General features: G+C 36.9%; 1 protein-coding gene across 8 annotated transcripts in view; it reads left to right on the plus strand.

The window, feature by feature from the left end:
* Cntn4 (contactin 4) overlaps positions 1-12943 on the plus strand; it is a 1006259-nt gene that overhangs the window by 428180 nt on the left and 565136 nt on the right. Inside the window, exon 1 of one of the 8 annotated variants that reach the window (XM_028886662.2) lies at positions 5966-8909. The exons of the other annotated variants lie outside the window; for them this stretch is intronic. The gene's annotated coding sequence lies outside the window, so the exon portion shown is untranslated. Of the gene's footprint in view, positions 1-5965; positions 8910-12943 lie in introns of those variants that run through there. 8 annotated transcript variants of the gene reach the window in all.

Below are 12943 nucleotides of genomic sequence, written 5' to 3' on the forward strand. Positions count from 1 at the left end.
TATGGGTAATTTAGGATACCAAACTGCTCCACTGAATCATTTTCACTCTGAACCTTTTTTGTTAGAGGTACTTCTAAAAGGCTGGCAAGATTATCTTCATGAAAAGTTTAGGTCTAGGAACATGTTACAGGCAAAGGGGAGACTGTATTTCATGGATATTAAAAGTAACAAGGAAGAAGGAATCATCCTCATTAACAGAAGGAATATAAAGTACAAGTCTGTGAACAATGGGTGTAATTGTCAAGAGTAGTCATTCAAGAATGGATTTTACATGAATTGGTAGTATTTGGACTTACTAAGTAATTAATAGGAATCTACTGAAGGGTTTTATAAGGGAGGAAGTTATGTTTTGATTTCTATGTTGAAACAAGTACCCTGATGTCACTATCTAGAACAGATTCCAACCAACATTTTACATTTTTTGTTATCATTCACATGTGAAATATGCTACAACAAGACAAAATGGTTTAAAGATCAATGAATGGTACAAGTTAAAATGCCTGCAAGCAGCGTTTTGGCTTCTTCACATAAAGTGCCTTCTGCAAAAGCTGAAAGTGATTCTGATCTGATAAGGGGTATTTTTAGCATTAACAGATACAGAGAGGGAAGTCTAATTATTCAGTTTAAGGCACTGGAGGGAAGGCCACTCATGGTTTGTCCTGTGCATTGTCCTCTTTCCTTTCAAGAACTAGCAACACTTTTGTATTTCTCGCATCCTTTCTGGTTCACATAATTTTTTTTTTTAATGAATGGCTTCATAAAATATTGGTCTCTGATTCTGAGAATAAGTCAGAAATGTTCATTGCCACCACTGTCATATTTTATGAGAGAAAAATGACTGCTTGGAAGTCTTTCAAAGAAAAACTTGAGAGATGATTAATTATGCACATTATTGAGGCAGATTAAGAATACTTAGTTTTTTGTTAACATCATAATAAAATGAATTTAATTGTTTGTGGTGGCACACACTTCTAATTCTAGCACTTGGGAGGCAAAAGCATGCAGATCTTTGTGAGTTCAAGGAAAGCCTGGTCTACATGTCAATTTCTAGGCCAGGCAGGGCTACAATAAACTCTGTCTCTATACAGAAAATGAGTTCAGTGAAGCTGTGTAAATATGTAACAGAACTATTTTAATAAAATGTTGTTAAAACATAATTATGTGGTTTAAATATCCTTTATTCCCACCTACTTTATTGGTTACTTACAAAAGTAAATTCAAACTTCACATTTGTAACAGAAAAATCTAGTGGTCAAACTTAATATCACCAACAATATGACATATGGATAGTGCCTACCTCTTACTGAAATGGAATACAGATAGCATGCCATTTATACATAGTGAAATTGACCAAAATCTTGAATAGTCATTTATGCATAATATAATTTATTGATATTCATGAAGAAACAATCAAAAGTTAGGGGTAATTCTACAAAAATAGTTGGTTTAGGTTCTTTATTAGTTTCATAAAGAAAATAAAAATAGAGGGGCTGTCCCCTATAACAGGAGAGTGGGACAATGAAAAAAAATCACCCTATGGTCCTTAATTGAATCTTAGATCAGAGAAACAGAGAAAAAAAATACATCCAGCCAGAAAATGCAGTCAGTACTGGTTCAGTGTGAAATATATGAGTGTGACCTGTATAGAACAGTGTAATTGTGTGTCAATCAATGTTCAGTTTCTTCACTTGGGTAATTGGGTCATAGTTATGTAGAGGAATATTGCTTTTTTGAAGAAAAAATAGTTGGTATATTCTCAGAAACTCTGTGTACAGATAAAATTTAATGATTTCTACTGTGTATTCTGAAGTGATTTTGAAAAAAAATGCGTATTGTAGTAGATAGGAAATAGTGAGACACATAATGAATGAAAAATTAGTATTAAAGTTGTTAACATTTTATATGTTTTGATCAGCATTGCTTAAGAATGTTAAGGTTAATATGTTTGCTTAATTTCTTTCAGTGTGTTTTAAATTTGCAAAGACCTAGATAAATATGTCATTTAACATAAGAGTGATTGTATATTTTAAAATTAACAGAAATTATTCAGCTATACCATGTCAGGTATGTGAATTTCACATTCCTGGAGTAAAAGATAACTCTGTGGTTGGCACTTGCCTGCCATTTACTATAGCACACAGATAAAAGATGAGGGAAAGGTAGGAATACAGGCAGAAGTTTCTCAAGGAACATTTTTTTCAATTGTCTACTTGGAAAGAGACCTGACCTCTGTCTTAATGTGTGATTTAAATTGTGTTCTAAATTCAAGCCTTTTCCTTTGTTTCTGGAAATGAAATGAAGGAAACAAACACATTAATCCATTTCTCAAAGCAAGTAGAAAAAGAAAACTGTGTGTCTTACACTTATTTCTCCACACAGTATTTGAAGCAATAGGTTTGACCCATTCTAATCAACACTGTGCTCTAATCCTGCAGTAACCATAAATACAGAACTCTATGAATTCAGCTCTGTTCTTGTCAATCTTCATCATGGGGCATCTGCTTTGTCGTCTTGCTCTGTCTCCATCAGTCTAATGGCAGAAAATTCTCCCTTAAAAATAACAACAGTTAGCTATGACTCCTCTCCTATAAAAGCCTGAACAAGGCTTTTTTTGTAGTTATAGAAGGGTTGCCAAGGAGTAAAATGAAAAGCCCCTTCCATGTACCTAGCACCTAGCTCTCTGGAACTGACCAAAGAGCCCAGGCAAGTTCAGAGGCATCCATGATGTATCACATTAGAGAAACAGCTGATTATGAATAATAAAGCCCTCAGTGGATGATGAGAAATGCAATAAACCTTTTCTGTGCCAGACAGGATGATGGAAGGGCTACAACAGCAGTGCATAAAGTCTGTAAGGGAAGCAGATGCTGAGAGGTTCATTTCATACCCTGATAATTTAAATCAGCAATGAATTCAGTAGGTGCTCAATAAATATTTGTTGACTTGATAAACAAAGGTGGTGTAAAACTGATTTCCTAACAAAAGTTAATAAATCACAGTGTATTTATACCAAATATCAACTCTATCTTGAAATTGTAGTTATTTTAGAAGATGAGAATTCTGAGAAGATAGCATAGAAAATGATGCTCATCTATTTAATGATAAGGGCAGAGACAGGAAGAACATACATAAATGGAATTCAATTTGCCTATGAGTCGTGTCTGTTGTGTTGGTGGTGGGAGACAGGAAGAAGAGGGCAACAGAGACTAGTGTGACGTTAAGATATGTTTTGTTAGTGCTCATCTTCCCTCTGCTTGAAAACTATTTCTATAGATTTGCCCAATATTGTCACAACAATGCCTATATCAGGTACAATAGGCTAACACATAAAAACTCACAGTGCTATGAATGGGTTATGTCTTTTGGAACTGTTAGCTAGTGAGGTCCCATTGACTCTCAAACATTACAGGTTATTGCCAGTGTTCTTGTTTTCCCTCCAGAACTTTGACATCAAAAGACCCCATACTTAGTTGTACAATATAACAAATCTAGAGAGTACATACCTAGAAGTCCCATACTTACTGGCTAGTTTTCATGGTGCCAAAAGGTACAATGTGTATCAGCAAAGGAGAAAAAAGCATCTGTCTTACCTAGATGTGAACCTTGCAAGCTACAATAATGTCAGGCCAGGCAAGGTATGCCTACTGGTGAAATAGAGGTACAAATGTCTTAGGTCCATTCCACAAGTTGAATCCCATAAAAGACGTTGTTATCAGGGTAGAAAACTTGTGGCTATATAGGTCATAGACCCTAGGGTAGAACCTAATACTATTATTCTGCTAAATGACATGGTATTAAAACAATTCCTAATGACATAGCCTTATGACTGCAGGTGAATTTCTACATCTCTCAAATATCATCAGAGATCTGCAACTGGTCGAAATGCAGGGAATAAGAAACTGCAGAATGATCAGTCCAGCATGGGACCCCTTCTGGCATGGTTCAGGGATCCTTGCAGAAGATGGGGCAGAAAGATTATAAGAGCCAGAAACAGTGGATAACTACAAGGAAAATGTGTTTTGTGGATATAACAAGACAGTTGCACATATGAATTTATAGTGACTTCGTAAGACTTGTTTAAGTTGAAGTCAGACAAAATACCAGTATGAAGGATGGGGGTAAATATGAAGTCTCCCCACTAGGAGAGGAGCTGTTGGGAAAGGGAGAGTCAGTTTTCTTTATGAGTGTAACCTCCGATAGGTTGTCTATAATCCAGGAGATACTCACACAGCCAAGGCATATGTGAGGCACAAATTGGACTCAATTGATTAAAAAAAAAAAAACATGAGAACACAAACTTGAGTGGATAGGGAAGTGAAGGGAAATTGAAGAGGATATGGAAAAGGGAGGGGGTGAATGTGATCAAAATATATTGTATGAAAGTCATAAAATTAATTTAAAAAGATGTGTTTTTACTTCTATGGGTGGGTAGTGTAAAGATAGCTGTATTAGGGATTCATTTAGGGCATTTTGCTTAGGGTTCCCTCTGGATTTTATTTTGTTATTTATTATTATTGTTATTCCATTATTATTTATTATTATTGTTGTTCCCTTAGACCTGCAGTTTGCATTGATAAATCAGAATCATGCCTTTTGGGTTTTGAACTAGCTTGCTGTGCAAAACATACTTTTTTTTTTAAAATAAGGCTACAAAATCTAAAGTAACTCTGACAGCAGAACAGTTTAGTACACTACTATATCCGTGTCTAGAGCAATGCCACTCATCTAGTCATTGTGGAAATCTTAGCCTTTGAAAATCCCATCATGTTGGCTTTTCATTACCAGGAAAATTTTAATGTAATGGTGATTCTCTGCTATTGGGGACTGTTCTGTGCACTGTAAAGACATTTAGCAGCCAGAAGTACGAAACTACCAGTTGTGACAACCACAAATAAGTCTTTCAAAACTTTCTGTGTCTATTGGAAGAAAAAACAGAATCTTTTTAGGGTAAGGGTCGTTGGTCATTTCTTAGATGATAAAAAAAAATGGCTCATGCTTTTCAGTCTTTATAATAAAGTAAGTAATACTATTTGTAAGGCAGTGTCATCCTCTCCCTATCTGTACACATAAAGAGACACATACATAAAATTAATACACTTGATTTACCAATGGTCAATCTAAATATCTGAACAATTACTTGTAAATACTGAGGCATATAGCACACATTAAATTGTAGGCCAATTGAGTGTCATTTTGACATTTCTTACATGTATTGTTTTCTCAAGAGAATTTTAACTTTCTGAACCTGGTCCTTTTGGGTTACTGTTGCTGAAATCTGACCAGCCTTTGGAATTGAACGTGGCTACAGACTTTCTTATGTAGATCCAGACTTTTAACCTATGTCTTGTTTGTATTTTCACTGGTCTCATTACTGCTGTTTAGAAAAGAAAGTTTAGTCACTGCTGCATAGATTGCCATTCCAGCAAGTGTCCTGGACAACAGTTTTTGATGATTCCCTTCTTTTGAAATTCTGTTCTCCGCTGGAGAAATGTCACAGTTGTCTCAGCTTTTGACTCTGACTTTTAGTGAAAGAAATGAAGAAGAGAAAAAAAAATAACCCCTTTCAATGAGCAATTGTATGCACATCTGGTGACTTACTGCTGAAGACTCCAAAGCATTTAAAAATATTGATTAAGTCTCAACCTGTTGGGAAATTGTTGCCATAACTTTCTTTTTGTCCCTAGAATTGCTGAGGCTCAGAGCTTTATTTAACTTGCTGAATCTTGTATTATGGCCAGAAAAAAGACCTCAGGAGTCCCGTTCCCCAGGTTCTTATTAGCCTTGACAAGTGTTGTTAAAATTGCATGCTCTTCAGTGTGCACAGAAAAGCAGCATCATGCAATTTCAGTGCAAAGATGTACAAACACACACACACACACACACACACACACACACACACACTACATACATCCATGTATATATTTTGAAATAGATTCTAGAGTGATATATTGTTTTACTTTTACAAAAATAATTATTTGTAGTTACTATTTGTATATTTCCCTATCCCTCTTTGCTATATTTATTTTGATATTAATCTGTTTAACCTGAAACCAAAGAGCATTCCTGGTTTAGGCTTTTATTCTAAACCACTTTTAGTTTAAGTGTTATGTCTCAGGGGAGAGATATATGAAGAATTCATGGTAGTTGGAAATTTTCTGTTAGATTATCACCTGCCATTAAAAATAAGTGCAAACCATGTGATGTTAAAGTGAATGTATCACATATCATAATCAAAGATGAATCAAAGTAATTACCAGCCAGGCTGAGAGTGAATGGAACTCAAAACCAATTAAGCTATTTATTTCAACTGTACCACTGAATAAACACTTTAGTGTTTTAATTTGCTCCTCTTTTCATCTGCTCCAGGAATATGTTTGCTAATATGACGGAGAAGCACAATTGCTATTTAATTAACCTATTTTTGTCAGCACCTCACATGAGCTGCGTAAGTAGATGTGTTAAAGTCTCAATAATGATGATCCTGATAAAAATAACAAATGTGAAATTTGTACCAGTCATTTTTACAATATTCGCAAATTGCAACACCCAAAGAATAAAGGAGGTAGGTTGACTTACAGAAATTGAGTTGGAAATACTTGCAAATACATGTTGCACCAATATGAAGTAATTAAATTTAGGATAATATTAGCAGAGTTTGATTCCAGCCTCGTTGTTTCTGACACAGGGCTTTGTTACAAATAACTAGCATCAGGTTCACAGTGATAGAATTGGTAAGGATGCTGGAGTGCCTGGGAGCACACATCTTTTCCGAGTCAGGTATCAGGTAGGAGAGCTGCTTATCTGGTTCTTAATAGAGTTATCAGAGTGATGATGCACCTGTCACTTGTTGTCTGCGATCAGCATCAAAGCCCTAAGACAGATTGGTTTGTGGTGAATTAGAGCATGAGTATTTTCCATGGGAGATGAACTAGCAATGAAGATGGCCACCTTTCTACTTTTAGGTAGTATTAGAAACGAAGCTGGGACAATTCAAGTGAAATCTGCTGCTGGTGTAGCTCAGTGGTAGGCCACCTGACCTGGGTCTGATCCTTGAAAGCAGGAGAAAGGAAATAAAAACCTCTTAGGTTAAATATAGCAGGACTCTACCCACAAGAGCACAGAGTTCTGGTCACGGACACAATGAAGACAAACTTTGAGCCTTCACCCGGATGTTTCATTCTTGAGCAGACTTTGATAGTTACAGCTGTTTTCCTCGAAGCCTGACTTCTGTTTATCCTGCCAAACAATCTGCAGCTTTCAGTGTCTTAAGTCCTGGAAATGGAAATCACAGCTTAGCAGACAGTGGGTCCTGGACCCCCTGTGGTAACAGTGGTCAGCATTTTCAAGTCTGGGGCAATGAAAACAAGCCTAGTCTAGCATTGAACTAATGGTGATCCTCCTGCCTCAGCCTCCAGAGTACTGTAACACCACCTTCGACTGGAAGACCCACTTTTTAGTTCTTAAAACAATATTAGAATGCTGTGTCCAGAGTCCTCAGAGGCCTGGACCAATGTCTTTTACTATGTAGAGAGATGTGCACTGTCTATGTGTTATTCTGAAAAGATGAACACGTTTGATCTGAGATTCAGCATGATTTCCTACTCGGGTCCATTGTGAGAGGTATAGATGCATGTACTTGTAAGGAAACCAAGCCACAGAATGGAAGTGTCATATTGTAGATCACCTGTGTTTTCCCAGTAAAATGAATATCATAATTCAAATGTTTGTCTTCCTAAATGTTTTCCCTTCTCCCAGAAGCTCTTGAACTACAGGTAGTTGGCAGGTGGTGGGACTTCAATCTTGCAGGCACATTAGTTTTTTTTTTTTTTTTTAAGAAATGACACTTGTTTTCAAAAGGAAATGTTTATATCCCAAACACAGAGTTTGGTTAAATTTAGATAAATGTCTTCAAGGGCCAGAAAGTAGCCTACACAGGCATCATCAAGAGTGGCAGAATTTTAATAAAGTATAGGAAATGTGTCCCTTCTAAAAATACTCATATTCAGATTCTAAAATCTCCCTATTGCCAAAGCAAGCCAGTCTGTAAACTTCTAGCTTGGAACCCCTGGGGATGTTTTACCATGCAGATGAAATAAAACACGAGTCTACATTAGCAGCTCCTTTAGATTCCTAGTGATCTCAAGAAGCCTGCCTGCCGGACCCTCTGCTTGAACATCCTGTTCCTTAGTCACTGGAGAAACACATTTAGATGTGGAAACCATCCATTGGGAACGGATTTAATCCAACCTGTCTTTACATAGACTAAACTTGAAAAGAAAACACACAAACACATTGCATCAAATCCGTAGGGAAAATAACACTGCAGCCTGGGAGATGCTGGGAAACCGGAACAGACAAACCAAATCATCGTAGGGCAAACCCACCATATGTAGCAAACAACCAGTGCAATTATATTCCGCAGTTGAGGAATTACATAAATTGCCCACTGGGAAAGAAGCCTTAATCTCCACCCCTCCCAGCAAATCTACAGACAGCTGTGCGCTGTCTCCGTGTCTTTCTGAAAGGTTGAACATATTTGATCTGAGAACCAACTTGATTTCCTAATCAGGTTTGATGTGAGAGACCGGTTATAGATGTATGTGATTCTCCCGGTGTGCATCTTTGATTCATGCGCTAATTACGTCGATCCTTTGGGGAGCACAACCACGGAGCTGGGTCCTCCTTGATTAATGCTGGCAGAGAGCCACGCAGCGCGCAGCAGAGAGCCGCTCAGCAGCTCCAGTCCCAGCTGAGAATATGGTCCCATTATCTCCCAGCTGCCTAACCAATCCATAAGGGCCTGTTCTGCGTGGATGATCAGTGTAGTGGAAGCAGAAACTCGCTGAGAGCTGAAATCTCTGATTTGCTGTAACATGTAAGACGAACTGGGACGTTTTACTTTACAGTCTGTAAGTACCAGGTTCTTCCCCGAACCCTCTCCCTACTGCTCCATGTGAAGGCGACTTTGCAAGCCGTGTTCCATTTTCTGTTCCTTGCTCTTTTTTTTTTTTTTTTTTGAATGAAGCTGTTGAGACAGTGTTACCTGTTTAGCGCTTGCTGTTTCTGTCAAATCTCTTAGATAATTGACTCATACCAAGCAAATCATGCTCTTTCCAGAATACTTTTCTGGAAGTTAAAAATAATTGACTTTATTTTTAATTTAGGAGTAAGGGTGTGTTATATACAGAGTATTTCTTAATCTTCTTTTTTAACCCTGCAAGAAAAATGTAAGTCTAATGTGTGTGTGTGTGTGTGTGTGTGTGTGTGTGTGTGTGTGTGTGTGTGTGATGAGATCATTGTATAGGCACATCTGTATTAGAGAAGCAGGTTTCTGTATTTCCAAACTTTAAGGTAGGTTATTTTTGCTCTCTGCTGCCACTAGGAAACATACAAACAGGAAAGTTTGATTTTTTTTTTAACTGTTGTTGGTTAGTTGTTTTGTATCAATAGAAAGTGTTTAGAAACTTTGCAAAAGAATGTAAAAATCTGAAATATTTATGAATATAAACTATATAGTGTGATTTAGTACCTTGGTTTAGCTACTTTTTAATGTACCACTTTAAAAGCTGGTGATTTTTTTATAAGCAAAAGCAATCTACTTCAAAATAGGCCCATTTTTTTTAATATATTCTCGAGTGCAATCTATCAAGTTAGTATCTGTTATTCACACAAGATGAATTAATCTGTTATTCACACAAAATGAATGCTATTATGATTTAATATAGTTAATAGTGTCTGCATGGTTTCTTTCAAATAAACATTGTCTCAGTGAAATTAAAGATTGTTATCATTGTGGGGAAGGCTTTGTGGAATATTTTTATATATGAGTTTCCATAATCTAGATAGATAGATAGATAGATAGATACATACATACATACATACATACATACATACATAAATAGATGATAGAAAGATCACACTTTTTATTGGATTAAAAGCAGAATAATTGAGCGATTGTAAAAATGATTTTGAATGAAAGTTGTGAATGACTGGCACCAAGGGCCAGTGTTGGTATAGACTAACATGAGTTTGAAGCCTCTAGTAGCCAAAAAACAGAACCATATTTTCCATAGTGAGCGAAAGACCATAATTTTCACAGTAGAAATACAGTTTGGCTGAACAGGCAGTAAGTCTCAAGGCAGAAGAGAAACCATAGCCTGTGAAGTACGAAAGTGTCTCATGGAGTAGTTCTCATTTGACTTGGTTCAGTAGAATGATGAGAAAGAAGAGAGTTAAAATATATGATTGTCTGCTTGTGTTGAGGTATTCTCAGAGATTGAGGTTTGGAAGGGAAAAAAAAAAGTCAACATCCCAGTAACAAGAGTAAGCTTTCACAAACATGAAGACATGAAAGAGTAGCTGCAGTAGCTCCGAGCAGTGACTATCTCAGGTCTGCCCTGGCTAAGAACTCTGGACCCTGAAAAAGTAAGTTCCTTAAGAGACAGATGCTGAAATCTGAAATAAAACCCAGCTGGATTTTATGCTCATGTTTTCCCTAGATGGAGGAATAGCCTCAGACCAAAGCTGACTTTTGAGTGTGATATTTCTGGGGCACTCAATTATGTTTTTAAATAGTTTCTGCTCTTTATCTTGCTTGTTCAACTTCATGGTCTTGGACAAAACCTGATCTTGTTTGCAGGGGTTGGCAGGAACAGAAACAGGGTCAGTTAAGGTTCTGTGTTTTTCTTGCTCTTAGACAAATGTTTGATCTCTGAGTAGCTACTTTAGTTAACACTGTGTTTGAATACTTTTCCTAGTCAGACACCCACCCCCAATACCTCTTTTCTCTCTTTTAACAGTAAATTTTGCCTTTAGGAGAGTGTTGTTCTCATATAGTCAAATTTTATACTTTTCCTTCAAATAATTAGAAATGAAATATCATGAATTTAGATATTATCCATTTCATTTGCATGCAGTCAGTCATAAATCTCAAAAATGTATATGCAAGATCTAGCATGCTGCTACTAATTACTTCTTTAGAAATGTTTGAGATTATTTTTTTAAATGTTGGGAAACTGTCTCCTTGGTTGTGTTTAATCTGTTTAAAGAAAAGTAGAGTGAATTTGGATGCTCTAGGACTGTTTTAAGGTCTGCTGGCTCAACAGATTGGGGAATCCAGATGGGCATTACATATACCTTTTCAAAGGTACTTTTTAAACCATGGTGATTTGCTTGGTCTTCAAAATAAGATGAGTCCTCATTTTATGTACAAAGGTAATCTGTCTCTTGATATGTTTGTATGCACACAATCCACTCTGCTGTCTAGTAGATAATAACTATACTACCTAAAGTACACTGTACCCTCAGCTCCTCAAAAGTGGTAGTGTTGAACAGCAGAAGGATTCTTTAAATAGAGATGTACCAACAAAGCAATGTATGTTTTCTTAGAGCACTGGGCAACAAAAAAGACTCTTTCTAGCACCCTGAGCTTTGTTTGTTAGCAGGTCCTCTTTGCAGAGAGATTACACCCTACCCCTCTTTAACAGATTGGACCAGACACTGTGAGGTGAGACATGAAATTCTAGAATATGCCCTTACAACAAGTAAAAACAAAATAAAATAAAAAGTGAATACAGTTGAATGAAAAACAAAGAATTTAATAATACTTACATTTTTGGTGACTAAATTTTTGTGTGCCTTGACGAGGTACTATCCAAGTTTATACTGCACAAGTTGTCTATCATAACATGGAAGTTGGAGTTAATCTAGATTAATTTGATGTAGAACCGCTTAAAAATCTTATCTCCCCATACCCCTGTATACAGATATAAACTGGTGTCCTTTCTAAGGTCTTTTCTTAGTTAGAAAAGCCTATGATCTCCTGATGCCTCATTCTGACTGCTTATTCCATTAACACTTCAAATTACCTTGGAAGTGGGAAAAAATGAATGTTTTCAAGCTAAATGAGGTCCTAGTAATCCTCCTTCCTTTGCCTGCCAAGTGTGTGGATTATAGATATTTACTGCCATACAAGGCTCTTTTCTTTTCTTTTCTTCATTTCTTTGTACTTGTCTCAGTAGACTCCACCCACCACATACATACAATGGCTGGCTGTCTCCACTTTACTTTCTGTTCCCCCATCTCATTCTTTTTCCATTAAGAATTGTTTTGGAGTCATGACCTAAGGAACAAGACTGTCATCACCTATTCCTTGTATAACCTGCGTCCTTCTCTTAAAACAGTGACTCTCAAACTCTCAAACTTCCTAATGCTCTCACCCCATGTTGTTCCTCATGTTGTGTTGACTCCCAACCATAAAATTATTTTCGCTGCTACATCATAACTATGATTTTGCTACTCTTATGAATCATAATGTAAATATCTGATATGCAGGATCTCTGATACGTGAAAGGGTCATTCAACACTCCCAAAGAGGTCATGACCCACAGACTGAGAACCACTGTCCTAGAAGTTTATTGAGGTGGAAAAATATGCTGGCATACTGCTCTGCTGTGCATTTCATATCTCTCTCTCTCTCTCTCTCTCTCTCTCTCTCTCTCTCTCTCTCTCTGTATGTTTGTTTGTATGCATCTGTGTGTATATGCATATGTGTATATGTGTGTGTGCATATTATGTGTATATGTGTATGATGTATGTGAGTGAGGGCATATTCATGCTATGGTGTTTATATGAAGGTCAAAGCACAGCCTCGGGTGTTGGTCCTAGTCTCTCAACTGGTTTTAAGGCTGTGTATATTTGTCCTTTGCTGATGTGTTATATACACCATGCTAGCTGATGATCTTGCAGGGAATTCTCCTCTCACCACCTCCCATTTCACTGTAGAAGTACTGAGATTGGAGATGTGTGATCCTGTCCTCTGCTTTATGTGGGCCTGGGGATTCAAACTCAAGTCTACATACATGTAAAGCAAGTGGTTTGTAGCTATCTCCTAGCCCCATGCATTACATATATTTTTAGACTTAGGTGTGCATGGGCCAAAAGA

This window comes from Peromyscus leucopus, chromosome 3 (genome assembly GCF_004664715.2).
Source record: "Peromyscus leucopus breed LL Stock chromosome 3, UCI_PerLeu_2.1, whole genome shotgun sequence".
NCBI lineage: Eukaryota > Metazoa > Chordata > Mammalia > Rodentia > Cricetidae > Peromyscus > Peromyscus leucopus.